The sequence below is a fragment of the Acanthaster planci genome, linkage group LG21 (genome assembly GCF_054643075.1).
Source record: "Acanthaster planci isolate LZ-2023a linkage group LG21, COTS_SCS, whole genome shotgun sequence".
NCBI lineage: Eukaryota > Metazoa > Echinodermata > Asteroidea > Valvatida > Acanthasteridae > Acanthaster > Acanthaster planci.
In genome coordinates, this window is record NC_141797.1 from 11174636 (window position 1) to 11188161 (window position 13526).

The 13526-nt window shown below is 40.7% G+C and overlaps 1 long non-coding RNA gene and 1 pseudogene across 2 annotated transcripts; both read right to left on the minus strand.

The window, feature by feature from the left end:
• Nucleotides 1-132: 132 nt before the first annotated feature.
• LOC147795786 (uncharacterized) lies at nt 133-2636 on the minus strand. Its single transcript, XR_015423684.1, has 3 exons — nt 2622-2636; nt 1925-2012; nt 133-288 (listed from the first exon to the last, which is right to left on the minus strand). It is a non-coding gene; the product is annotated as an uncharacterized LOC147795786 (long non-coding RNA).
• A 1-nt stretch (nt 2637) lies between these two features.
• On the minus strand, nt 2638-12908 carry LOC147795787 (uncharacterized; annotated as a pseudogene). The gene is made up of 12 exons (XR_015423689.1): nt 12750-12908; nt 8537-9022; nt 7553-7621; nt 6912-6941; nt 6330-6515; nt 5984-6079; nt 5487-5607; nt 4953-5061; nt 4519-4611; nt 3889-3993; nt 3460-3572; nt 2638-2747 (listed from the first exon to the last, which is right to left on the minus strand). The product of XR_015423689.1 is annotated as an uncharacterized LOC147795787 (transcript).
• Nucleotides 12909-13526: the final 618 nt, after the last annotated feature.

The window sequence follows — 13526 nt, forward strand, 5'->3', positions numbered from 1 at the left end:
ACAGGGGGTGTTTGGGAAAATGAAAGTGAAATTATTGAACAAAAATTCTTGGAAATTTATTCAATATTGACTTCTATTAGACTCTCTGACTAAAACAGCGTATGTAAATAAGTATTTATTCCCTTATTAAAACTAAACCTTAATGACTCCTAAACAGCTGATCTTACAATTTTCTGTCCTTTCCTATAGGTATTTATGCTCCATCAAGAAACACTTACCCAATCCCCCTTGGCAAGTTCACAAGTTGATTTGATTGCACCACTAATTTTTGAAGTTCCTTCAGATTTCCTAGATGACAGAAAGTATTCAACATTGTTTGTGGATTAAGGCCTGAGTTGTTATTACAGGGATAGGTGACCCTTCAATGTTTGATTAGGGCATGACTGATTTAAATGGGAAATGAAAGTACACAAGAGTGAAAATATTTCACAGAACAACTGACAGCCAAAATTTAACCCCTTGATGACAGGAACTTTTTTCTGAAAGCCGACTCCGAGAATTCCAGCTTTGCTTGGCCACGAAAGCCACTTGCCAAACCGCAAATTCTCGGTTTGTGGCCCTGCGTGCTCTGCACGCTTTGAATTACACAGTGAAAAGGCTCATTGTTCGGTGCCATGCGGCTCTACTCACGCTTCCACATTCCCGTCACCTCTTTTCAAAGTGGGGCCTATTGTGAAGCTGGTAATTACGATGCAAATTCAGCATTTTTATTTCTTGGCAACACACAAAGGCCAAGCACAATATGTACAAGAGCCAGGGTATGCCTTCTTTCACCGTGTTCGCTTGAGCGTTTTAAATGTACAGTGAAAACCTACCTTTTAATGTTGCATTTGTACAGTGATATACTGCACTACACAATTCATGAGTTTACTAATTTTATCTAGTAGGGCTATTACTATTTTTGATTTCAACGTAGGTTTAGCTGTGATTCGTTATTTTAGTGTCACCATGTCTGGTATAATTACTTTTCTTTTATTGGAGGTAGGGTTAGAGGTGTCTGTCCCCGGGAAAGATCGAGACATCACCGATGCCAAGCCAGGGTTAGGTTCTCCCTGTTGGCAGGGCAGACGTATCCCCATACTGTGGTTTGGGTACTAGCCTATTTATCCTTATCCTTTCATTTCTTAAATTAATTACTTTTACGTTAACTTGTACTGCGCGATTGATCATTTTTATGGAAATGGCGCATTATAAATGTTCAGTTATTATTATTATTGTTTTCCTGAGGTGAGGTGGGATGCGATCCATTTCGCTCCCATAGGAAAGCACACTAGTAAACAAAGCATGGCATGCTTGTGTTTATGTCTATTCTTTGAAGCAATGGCAGCTTATCAAGACAAGAATTATAAAGACAGGCCAGCACACTATCATAATCAAGAACTGATGCAGACAATAAGACCAGACATGAAAATGGATATGGGTGTAAAATACAGCGCTTCGTTCCAATTTGACACTAGCTGTTACCATCCTCAATCCTCCGAACTCATCCTGGTGGTTTTGGAGGATTGAGGCTGAATGCATTTTTTCTGGATGATAATGGAAGGACTTTGAAGGATTGAGGATGGTTTCTAACAAGGAGCCTGGGGTATTAGGGCCAGCAAATGTTAGTCTCCTGGCCTGTTACTGAAACATTGCTTAAGCGACTAGCAACTCATTTGTTAGGTTCAGGGGTGTGAGTGGCCACTTAAAATTTAAGTTGAAAACTGCTAACAGAAGCTGAAATGTAAAAGGTTCCCATACTTCTGTGCAGACCTAGTTTTCAAAAAAACCTGAAATTCAGGGTCAACATCGAAGCAAAAAGAGCTGAACTCAGCTAAAAAGCTAAAATTTCTGTGGGTTCAAGACCTCTGCCTACAAAATATGAAATTTAAAGATCAGTCAAAGGTCGTGGTATGGAAACAATGAAGCAGTCAACTGTGCTTACCTATCTCAGAGGGCAGTGACTCCAATTTATTCTCCTCGAGGTCCAAAACCCTCAACTTGGTCAGGCAGCCAATACCTCGAGGGAGTTTCTTAAAGAATGAGAATAAAGAAACATGTCATATTCTTACAACTGTAACTAACACTCATCGGTTCTTCTAAGAACCACACCCCTTCCATGGTGTACCTGCAAGCCAACTGTAAACAACATTATGACTTCAGAACAAAGATGTCAAAGGAGGTGGATTAAACCCCCCCCCAGCTCTTTCAAAGTAAAGATGAGAATAAAAGTTATATGATCCAAACTTTACCCAGGGTAGCAAAATATTAATTATCTTGGAGAGACACAGCTGCCATCCATTTACTGTGCTGATTGTACTGTGCAACCTCCAAGCTAGTTTACTGGTCAAAGCACCTGATCAGGCCCTTGCTAAGGATGGGAAATAGTTACACAGTATGGGTCTTGAGCTGGACTAAAAGAGGGCGATACTTCCTTAGCAACGAAAGCTCCTTTGGTACTAAACTGCACATTGCGGTTTCACAAATGACCAGAAAATGCACGCAATGCAGTCACATGGCTACCAACAGAATGAATACTCCAACACAACATGGCTCTTTGCAACCGACGAGGGGGGGTGCTTCTGCTCAAGGTGGACTGCGGAGAAGAGCCGAGAAAACTCCTGTGAATTCAAGCAGCTTACCTTGAGAAAGTTGTTTACTGAGTATAAGTACTTCCAGTGATGTCAGGTGCTGGATGTCTTCAGGAAGTTTGGTTAATTGATTGGTTCCAAGATTTAGCTCAACCATGGTTATCCAACTACCAACATCTGGAACACAACATGGCAATATCAATTAATGTCATGAACTCTGTACAGAGATTGTGCATGGAAGCCATCTTTCCAGTAACTGATTTTGTTACGGAGGGATAGTACAAAAGGTCTACTCATGTGTATCCCCCTGTGGAACAAAAGCTCTTACCAGAAGAATACCCGACATGCAGACCCCTCTACAACTTCTTGGACTGTGGATCTAACACACTCTAAGTATACATCACCTCTGCCTTGCATATTTTAAGTGCATCACACCAAGATGTGATGTGTTACCAGCGATAAATATGACTACAAAGCAGAAAAGGTTGACTATGCCAACTAGTATTGGACTTTTACAGTGAAAGGTATGACCAACTGAACTTACCGTCAAAATGTATAAGACGTACAATGCTGAGTTCCTCCCAGACTTTGACAATTTGTGTGTAATTTGATTGAATCATAGATTAACTAAAATCTCCTTTTAACCCCTTCATGCTGGATTCTTTCGACTGTGACTGCTGGGCTGTGGTATGCCCAGTATGCAAAGCTCTGTCCAGCAGCGGGGGGCCCCATTGAACCAGCAGCGGGCCCCATTGAGCCAGCAGCTGCATGATGAATAGACTGTAAGTGTGGTATGCACTAATCCTCACACAAAGCAAAGGGGTTAACAGCTTTTAGAGGGACTTAGTAACTTCTGCTTTTTTACACTGGACCAAACAAGGTAACCTACCTAATGGTAAGGCCATGAGTTTGTTATCTTCATGTGAGTTTGGTGACGTAACGGGCGCAACTGAAGATACCAAATGGAATCTTGTTGATCTGGTTATGCTCCATGTTTATTGACTGCCATGAAAACATCACACAATTTTTAAAAACACATGAATTGGTGAACAAGTTATTCAGATATTCTGCATAACACAACCCATGATCTTGATCTCTGCAAATATTAGCAATGTTTCATCAAAACTTTCAAGTGATGGGATTAAATAAATGTTATCAAGGTCAATGACCCATCTTTTTCCAGTTAAGCCAAATATTTGTTGATGAAAAGGCCATACTAGCCCCAAAACAAAAAAAAACAACTCATATGATTTCACCGAGAGATTAGTTAAGTGACTGTTGGCAGCAAAGTGCTGCGATTCTCATGGAGAGTACTTACATAGACTGTAGCAAACTGTTGTGGCCCTCCTACAGGGTATGATGTGAAGTTGTTTCTTGATAAACACAGACTGGTGAGATTACTAAGACTGCACAGAAGCCCCTCCTGAAAGAGCCAACAAGAAATCCAGGTCAAGAACATCTCTCTTGACACTTGTTCACGGTTCATCAAGGTCTCTTGGCAGAAAACAGACAGCTTCTTGTTAATCAGTCACACTGTACACCACAAGGGCCCGAGTGACGGTCCTCTTGAACTGTTAGTAATTAACGCTGATCTAACATGTATTTTGAAGCAATGGTAACTCTAAATGCTCCACTACATGTATATTATATCTGAATTTCAGGGGGAAAATTTGCCATCAAAAACTGGGCACGAGACACTTGAAGTCAATGCAATAGCTGAGACAGATGACAACTGGGTAGCATAGTGTTTAACCCCCTATACCCCTTATCCAGCTTCTACATGCATTTTCTAAGTAAACTTGAAGCCATGTGACTTACACTGTCTATCCACTATGACAAGAGCAGCGTATCCCTATAAAGGTTACTAAAGGAGTACATCACGTCAGTACAGTGAAATTACATTATGCACCTAGTCAGTTGTCACAAGCAGAATAAATTCCTGTCTTACCGGTAGTGTTGCTATATTGTTGCCTTCAACATTCAGTTCTTCAATTCTGTCCACTGGCTCAGAGTTTGTGGGACACCTGTTAGCTGATTATACCTGCACGGATACATCATTCAAGTAAGACAAAATATCGTCATCCATTACCAGAAAGAGATTGCTTTGCTAGTGATGATAAAACCTCTTGAAGTTAGCACAACGGGACAATAGATCTGTAGCATGATGACGTCAAGTTTGGTTTAGGTTTACTTTCGTAAGGCAGGGAGGTATATGTACTACATGATCCATCGAGCTCCACTGGAATGCACTCATGTAAACAAAACATAAAGTATTTATGTTTTTTGGCGTGCTCCTCTGTGAAGAAGTAATTCTCATAGACGAGGTGAACAGTTCATGCCTTATGTTGGCCCCAGTCTGCTTAAAATACACCCATGCCTTACCTTAGCCCTAGTCTGCTTAAAGCTCTGAGATGACCAATGGACTGTGGCAAGTCTAGCAGTTCATTGTGCTGGAGGTCTAATGATGACAACTGCACACAGTTACCAATCTCTGAGGGGAAAAAAAGAAACATGAATAATGGCAGGACTGTGGCAAGTTCATTAAAGGCCCAGAACCTTGAAAGATTAACTGTTTTGGCATGAGATAAAACCCAAGTTCCATTCTTAGTTGACTTCTGCGGCATGAAGATCATCTTTTCTGTCTTGGTGTTGTGATGATTTACATGTACTGCAGGCTGAAGTGAGCTACCGGGAGCAGTACATGTACGCATCAATTCACACATTCTGGGACGTTGCCATTATCAGACTTAGTTTTCTTTGGCCGACTCAAACTGCAGTGTAAATTAAGCCAGTATCTTTTAAAAAGAAGTTGGTCACAACCATACCCCTAAAAACTAATAGTTGGCATACCCAGAGACAACTTTAGACTTTCCTAGAAACTAATAGCTTCTTATTTTCTTGATATTTTGTAGTTACCTTCAGGCAAGTGTTCCAGATGATTGTGTGAGACGTCAAATGTAATGAGATGCACCAACATACCAATGCCCTTGGGCAGGGCTCGGATTTTGTTCTCTCTCAGACTGAGCATGGTCAGTTTCTGTAAAATGAATAATTGGATTTATGATGAAAAGGCTCATTGTACGTAGTTGAGATGTCTGTAATATGCAAGCACTGAAATGCAATATGCAGATCACAGGAAAATTTTTTGAGGAAATTTGACATTATGGCTGATGTAAGTAACATTAAGGTCCAGCAAGCGACTATTTGGTAACAGATCTGACAGCTTTCACTTAGGCACTAAGTGAATTAAGGAATGTATAAGCATAAGCAATGTGCAATTCTACCAAAAACATTGACTTCCCTTCCAAACAACCATGGATTCCATTTAGCCAAATCCTCTAAATACTCTAAAACCGTCAACAGGGTTTGGATGATTGAGGAAGGTTGAATTAATATACAAGCAAACATCTTACTGTGAGGTTCTGAAGACCTTCTCCAACATGAGTGATGCGATTAAACCTCAAGAACAAGGTTGTCAAGGAAAACAATGAGTGTACAACCTCTGGAATCTGTTGAAAATTAAAACAAATGAATAGAGGAACAAAACTTTCATATGATGTGTACACTGACAACTTTTGCGGAGAGTTGAGACTGTACAATGCACGTGGCCAGCATTGACTTAAGAACACAAAACACGGAGAAGATTGCTAGGTGCATGTTTAAATAAAATGTGACGTTTCCAAAGCTGTTTTGTTTTTATAGTACAAGCAGTCTTCTAGAAGAAAAGACGGGCCCAAAAGACACAAAGTGTCCACTTACTTCTTTTAGTTTGTTATGCCTGAGATCCAGCACTCTGAGTTTATGTAATTTGCTGAGTTCTGTGGGTAATGTAGTCAGTGAATTCTCATTCAATGCTAGCTGTTCAAGGTTACACAAGTGACCAGTCTCAGCGGGCAGGCTACACAAACGATTGCCGTATAGATATAACTCTCTTAACTGTGTCAACTGTAACAAAACAGAGGAGATATTTCATTAGTTTCTACAATGTTTTGGACATCTCTGTCCAGCACAAATTTGTGGTGCATCAAACCAACTTTTTACAGGTGAAACATCCACTTGACAGGCACCGTAACTGGTAAGTGCAGTAAGTTTCCATTAAAACTGCAGAATTTTGTACCAATTGTTACGCAGTAGAAATTTCTTTTGTTTTATGTACTTTAAGAGCATGAAGCTCTCATTAATGAGAACACACCACATTATCTGGATTGGCTCTATGCATTTGTGAGGAATAATTACGAGGCAGAGAGAGTTACATTTACAGTGTGAATTGCTGCATTTTACGTTTGCTAAAGACTTAACAGGGCAATGTTAGATTGAGCCAAAAGCAAACAATTTGCTCACCTCTTTCAGGGAACTGGGCAGAGAAGGGATCTGATGGTACAAAATGACACAGAATTATTATGCCAGTGTTGGATTTGGTGCTCTCTGGACACGAACTGTACAATACACCTGTATATTGCAACTAAACCACACACAATCAAGCCCTCGGAGGAACATAAAAACTACTACTGCAGATTTGGAACTAACGAAAGTTCCAGAGCTTTACACAAAGTTCTATTACACCCACACATGTATAGTACATACATGTACTTAACCATACATTGCTCCACCGTGGCTTTTGGAAAATGTTATTGTAGAGTTATTTCTTCTTTTTATTTATTCTCATGGAGCACGTTTCTCTCATTTTATTGAGATGTTATCTTCTTATCAATAATTTCTTTTTTATTGATGAAAAAACCATAAATCACTTTAGAACTTTTCATGTGACCATTCTTTTTGCAGTCATTTGCCCCCCTCCCCGTCAGCAACTGGACTTTCTGTCTTTGAGATACAAACCAGACATTTTCTCCATGCATCATGATCAATTTAGAGAAGGATGAAACCAGATGTACATGTAGTTTCAACCTGCCACGCTGGTTCAACTTTTAAGACATGTTCACAGCCAAACAAAAACATTATCTTTTAAAGCAAAACCAACTTACTGATTGTTTGCTCAAATCCAATCTTGTATCTCCTCGTTCCTTACATCGAGCAAATTCCTTACTTAGGTCCTGGGAAAAATTGAGGAATGTGTTTAAAGTTTTACCACTTCACAGTTGGATACCTTTACATGTACACAGTCCCTAGTACAACCGCTTCCTTGAGTTTCATTCCTCTAGAGACACTTGTCAACATTCATGAATTAACCCCTTCACGCTGGGACGCGTTAAGATACGCCGTAAAATTGAGATCCTCAGCCCGCTTTTCAGCTATTATTCTCGGCCCACGCTTGAACGGACACGGTGAAAGAAGGCAGACCCTGGCTCTTGTGTGTATGGAAATTGGTCTTTGTGTGTCGCCCAGAAATGAAAAGACCGAATTTGCATCATTATCACCAACTTCGCAATAGTCCCCACTTTGAAAAGAGGCAACGGGAATGTGGAAGCTTGAGAAGAGCTGCATGCCACCGAACAATCAGCCTTCTCATCGTGTAATTCAAGAGAATTTGCGGTTTGGCAGGTGGCCTTCGTGGCCAAGCGAGGCTGGAATTCTTGGAGTCGGCTTTCAGAAAGAAATTCCCGCCGAGAAGGGGTAAAGACTCTGTGACTCAAAGGTGAGAAAGGGGTATGTTGATTTGGACAGAAGGGCTACATGTACATGTCCAGCATAGGGCAGTGCGGACATCCAGAAGTTGTGCATGTAAGTACATACAACTACACTGTAAGTACGATGACTGGGTTAATATAAGAGAACTAGGTTGCCATAGTACCTCTCTCCTTCATTTCCACCTCAATGTTCAAATCTCACGAAGGTCAACTTGTGGATTGGGTTTTCAGACCCTAACAGCACCCATGGGTTTTCCCCAGAATCCTTCAACCTCAAAAAGTGTACATTTCTTCATCGTCTTCTTCATTGTCAATTATAATCATCCAGTAATTTGCACTGATTGAGTTGTTGAATGAACAGAAATAAAGAGCAGAACTCACCACATCTGGATGCGCTGATCTCGGCTTCTTCTTGCCTGTGTTTTTGATGTTGTTATCAGACACTTTCACAGTTACTTGTTTCTTAGTGCTTTCTGGTGTAGCACTCTGCTTGTCACTTTTTCCTGATGCACTCATCTTGCTTGATACTTAAGGACCAACGATCATCAATCACAAGCAAGTGTCCAGTTACCAAAATCTAGATGAATTTTATTCCAGAAGCCAGTTATAAAACTTAATAACTGTTTCTTTGTAGTTTACACAAGACCTGTGAGTCAACCAAACACTTAAGCTTGCACTCACTTTACAAACACATGTTGAATGTGATTCATCAGAACTGTGTCCTTGGCTGACACATAACATGAACAGTATCAAATGTCTTCTGTCAGTACCAATCCAGGAGGGGCATTACAAGGCGTGAGTTGATGGACCACCACCATTCCACCTTGATTTGTTTCCTCTCATGCGCTAAGTTTTGACAGATAAATCCTGCATGGACATAAGGAGAGAAAATTCCTTTAAATATACATGTACCCTCAGTTGCATTAGCATCCTTTCTTAATATAGCTTGTCGCTTGTTACGGTTCCTTAGACTGGTGGCTATCTACTTCTGTTGCACCAATCCGGAGCACTAGAAACTGAAACCAGAAAAGTCTGTGGCAACTAAATGTAGATCTTGAACGTTATTTCCCTTTAAAAACTTACTTTGGGAGTTTGAATTTACCAAAAAATGAATTGTTGTAGCCATTGTACTTGAGTAAAACATGAAAGAAAACAAACATGACAAAGATGAAAAAGGGAAGTGCTCCATATACAGATGCCAGTAATTATTCCCTCCAGTGACAAACTTTATTAACCTTCAGAAAGCAAAAACATGTCTGGAAGAGTACAATTTAGGAAGGAAAAAAAACAAGTCATTTACTTAGAAAACATGAAGCAAATTATATAGGGAAACTGAGTAAGAGCAAACAAAGGATTAAAAAGATGAACAAAGAAATAGACTGAAGTGGGATTTGAACATGCGTCCTCTGGAATACCGCACCAGTGATTTCCAGCTGAGCTATCCAGCCCTATGTTGGTGGCCCTTCCCATTTGTCAATATTTTTGTTCGGGGGGAGCTACCGTAGCCAGAAGGCATTAAACCTAAAAACAGAACTTTTCAGACCAGTCTCATAGGGTTTGTGCATGGGGTGTTAAGTGGCGTCCGTATATGGAACTCTTTCCACAAAAGACACAGGGCTGGACTATACGCTTTCGAGTCAATTCGTATCACGGACGATTCTTACCTTAAACAGCTCATACCTTGGAAAACACATACCTCAAGTTCAGGCCACTCGTACCTTTATGTTTGCAATTCGCTTGTGACTTCCCTGCTCTTCCTTTTCAGCATGTTTAAGATCAGATTTGGCAAAAATATTAAGGAAAAATGATTTTCGTTCGTGCCTGCTGTGGGCGTTTGTGCAATCGGTTTTCATGACCATGGAAGACAGAAGGATGTCGAACAGCCCGACCTTCTACCAACTTGACTTCCTTATTAACACTATAAATTCTGGGGGGGGATTTGAGGGGGACTTCAATTTATTCTTACGGCTCTGGGAAAATGTTAGATTGGACTCTTTCATTTTGTCTGGAAATGAGGGCTGGCTTTGTTAACTTTGGGGGTGTACTTAATAAAACTTGTTATGTCCTGATTTCTTTTGGAAATGTTTCTCATCTCCTTTTTAAATTGGGAGTGGTTGCCTTCCTTATAAAAATTTTTTTTTGGACAAGTTACAACCGACATTACTTTATAAACTTTAGAGTAAATGAAACATGACATCACTCCATCATCGCTATGGACTGCACGTTGACCAGCGTCAGTTGCCTGACTGCGCGTGCACATGCACGATGTTGGCACGAATAATGTCATCCCACCGGCATGCCAAGAAGGCAGTCTATCCAAAATGGCAAATTGTCCATGGTACGAGTTGTCCATGGGTACGAGTTGTCCAAGGTACGAGTTGTCCATGGTACAAGTTGTCCAAGGTACGAGTTGACCTTTTCCCAAATATACTTGTGGGCAACATGTATCGCATGAGCTACTGCTACGCCAGCACTTTACTGGCTTAGTGAAAAATCCAAACACTATGGAATGGTAATAATGCTTACTGCACAGTGCCAAAACTACAGAATTTCTAAGTTATGCTGAAGCCTGCGTCCACTAGGCCTAGGCTAATGTTTTGCTAAACATTTTACATTGGTGTGAACTAGCCCAGGTTGGACGTCGTCTACAGGCATTGTGACTAATGTCTAGGGTATAAAAGTTTTCCTCTTCCTTCAATATGAAGATTTTTCAACCTTTTTTCTCACATTTTTACCGGCGAAGATAACTCAAACTTCGTTCACAAGTGCCTTGTACCCCGAATTCCATAAATGTTGTGTTGAAAAATACTAAATACGCCCGTGGACAACATATTTTGCCTGAAATTCAGTGCAACTCCACACTTTCTGTCGTGAACGATCTACATGTACGTTCGTCTAGTTCGCATACTTACACATGCGCGAAATGCATAGTAACAGATCGCCCCTTACACAGCGCAGAAGAGCTGCGGGCGTAAGAAGTCACAGATAAGGCTGTGCCTGAAACACACTTCCAAAGCTACGGCTAGGTCTGTTGTCTGCGCATCTCCATGCATTTCCAGTGGAGTGAAGACCTAGCTCTAGACAACATAACAGAATAAGGGCCGAGCTTGGAGGTCATTTCACGCATGGGCAAATGCGGAAAACTTGAAGTTTCACAAAAATTTCCAGCAAAATATGTTGTCTGTGGGCATATTTAGTAATTTCTACATAGCTTTTATGGAAATTGGGATACAAGGCACTTAAGCGCAACATTTTAGCTGTCTTCACCAGGTAAAATGTGAGAAAAAAAATGTTGACAAAAATTTTGCATTGTAGGAGGACTTTCAACCCAGGACGTCAGTCGTAGCGTAAATGAAGACAACGTCCAACCTGGGCTAGGTGTGGACTAGCCCCAGACTGTGGGCCAGTCTACTGGACTCCCTCCATATCCTTGACCCCACAGTGGCTAATCCAAAAGTGGACACTCTGCTAAAACGCCTTTTATGAAATCCCTTTTGAGTGTATGGATCACTTAACCCTAACACTCCTCAATCCTTCACCTGTTGGAGGACTGAGGAATGTTAGGGTTAATACCCCATCTAAACAGCGATGTATTACTTTGGGCAATTTCCAGTTTGTAGAAGTCCATGAAATATTGGTTTCGATTTGGGCCATTTGTTTACTACAGCGATTAACTCCTGATCGTTGAATGATGCCAAACACAGTTGGGATCTGTTTGGTCTGGGAAACAGTCAGCATTATTACATAGATCGCAAGACCATGACGCTGCCAAAGAACATTGATGAATGATAAACCGAAATACATGATGCTTGGGATCTAGTGAACTCATTGCCAGACATAGCGTGGCGCAGCATGGCACGCACACCATTCGCTCATCCAATCCACTGATTTCTCAGTGGTCCAATCCCCATCCCGCACAATTATGACTTGCATCCATGAAAATACCCAACTATTGTACTAATACTATTGTTTTCGTCACATTCATTGCATTTACACATACACATAACTCAGTCATAGGCCTAACATGCCTGAGGCTTCATTGCGAGTGATACACAGTCACAGATCAAACAGCAGTTTGGATCACTTAGACAAAGTGATCCAAATGCTGTTTTACCAGAGACTGTTTTATCAGTGACAGCATTATACTGTCTGGTTCCCAGATCGAACAGACTCTGTGGGGCCAAGGATACAGAGGGAGTCCAGCAGACTGGCCCCAGTCTGGGGCTAGATTGATGTGGACATAGTAGGCCCTATGCATTGTACTGACATGGTCAGCTGGTGAAGGATAATTTGTACACAAGTTCCTACAACATGCACCGAGACGATGGTGCATCAAACTTGTTGTGCAAAGCATAATTTCGGGATTGACTAGACCTGTCACTGCGAGTCACGCAGAGCTACAGTGCAAGGGAACTGTACACGTTTACATTCACAATCATTAGACGCCATGGACATGATGAAGCCCGGGCCCATTTACGCCATCTTGATGTTTATCATCTGCGATTTCCCCCGTCCTTTTTACAAATGCAATGTTCGAAACCTTTCTAACGGTATTAAAGAATTTAATCCAAGTGCAATTTCGGAACAAACTTACCACTTTCACTTTAACCAAAAGCTAATGGGTACAAGTAGGTTATTTTTGCAAGATCTGCCTGGATATCATGGCATTTGAAGACAGAAATTTCCGTCTTTTCTCTCGTAGATTTTGCTGCGAGGCAGGGTGAGACTTCACTGGTGATCTATTAAGTGGCTGTACAAAAGACACGCAAGCATGGCAGACAGATTTTAGCCGAGTACCAGCAATTACTACATCTGCGCAAACGTGACGCGCAGATTTGTTGTGACCTGTTAAGTCACTTCGAGGGTTTCTAATGAATAATGATAATTTATGTCTGGTGTTGGCCGCAGCGTACCTAGCTGGCTTGGCCACTTGTGTTAGCTAACATACTTAAATACATATAATAATAATAGTTATATATCACACTGAAGATTTGATTATGACCGCTACAGATGTGTCCTTTAATTCACAGACAATTATGAACTCCTCCCGTCAGGAAAACGCTATCATTTAAAAAGTGCAGAACTACCCGCGCTGGACAAATAAGTTTTCTTCCTAAATCCAAACAACTAATTATCCAAATATCAGTCAGCTGTGAGAGGTTTGTACGCTGTTTGTTTTACATTAATATGAACTGACTATTTTAAAACTATTTTCAAACCTTTAATATTTTATATATGTAGATTGTTTTAAAGATCTTTAGGTATATTCAAATTTCAAGGCCGCACATAATTTCTCCAATGAGAAATAATAAAGTTTACTACTCTAAGCCGGTCTCTGATTGAATCGGATCACATTTGATTAAGATTCAGA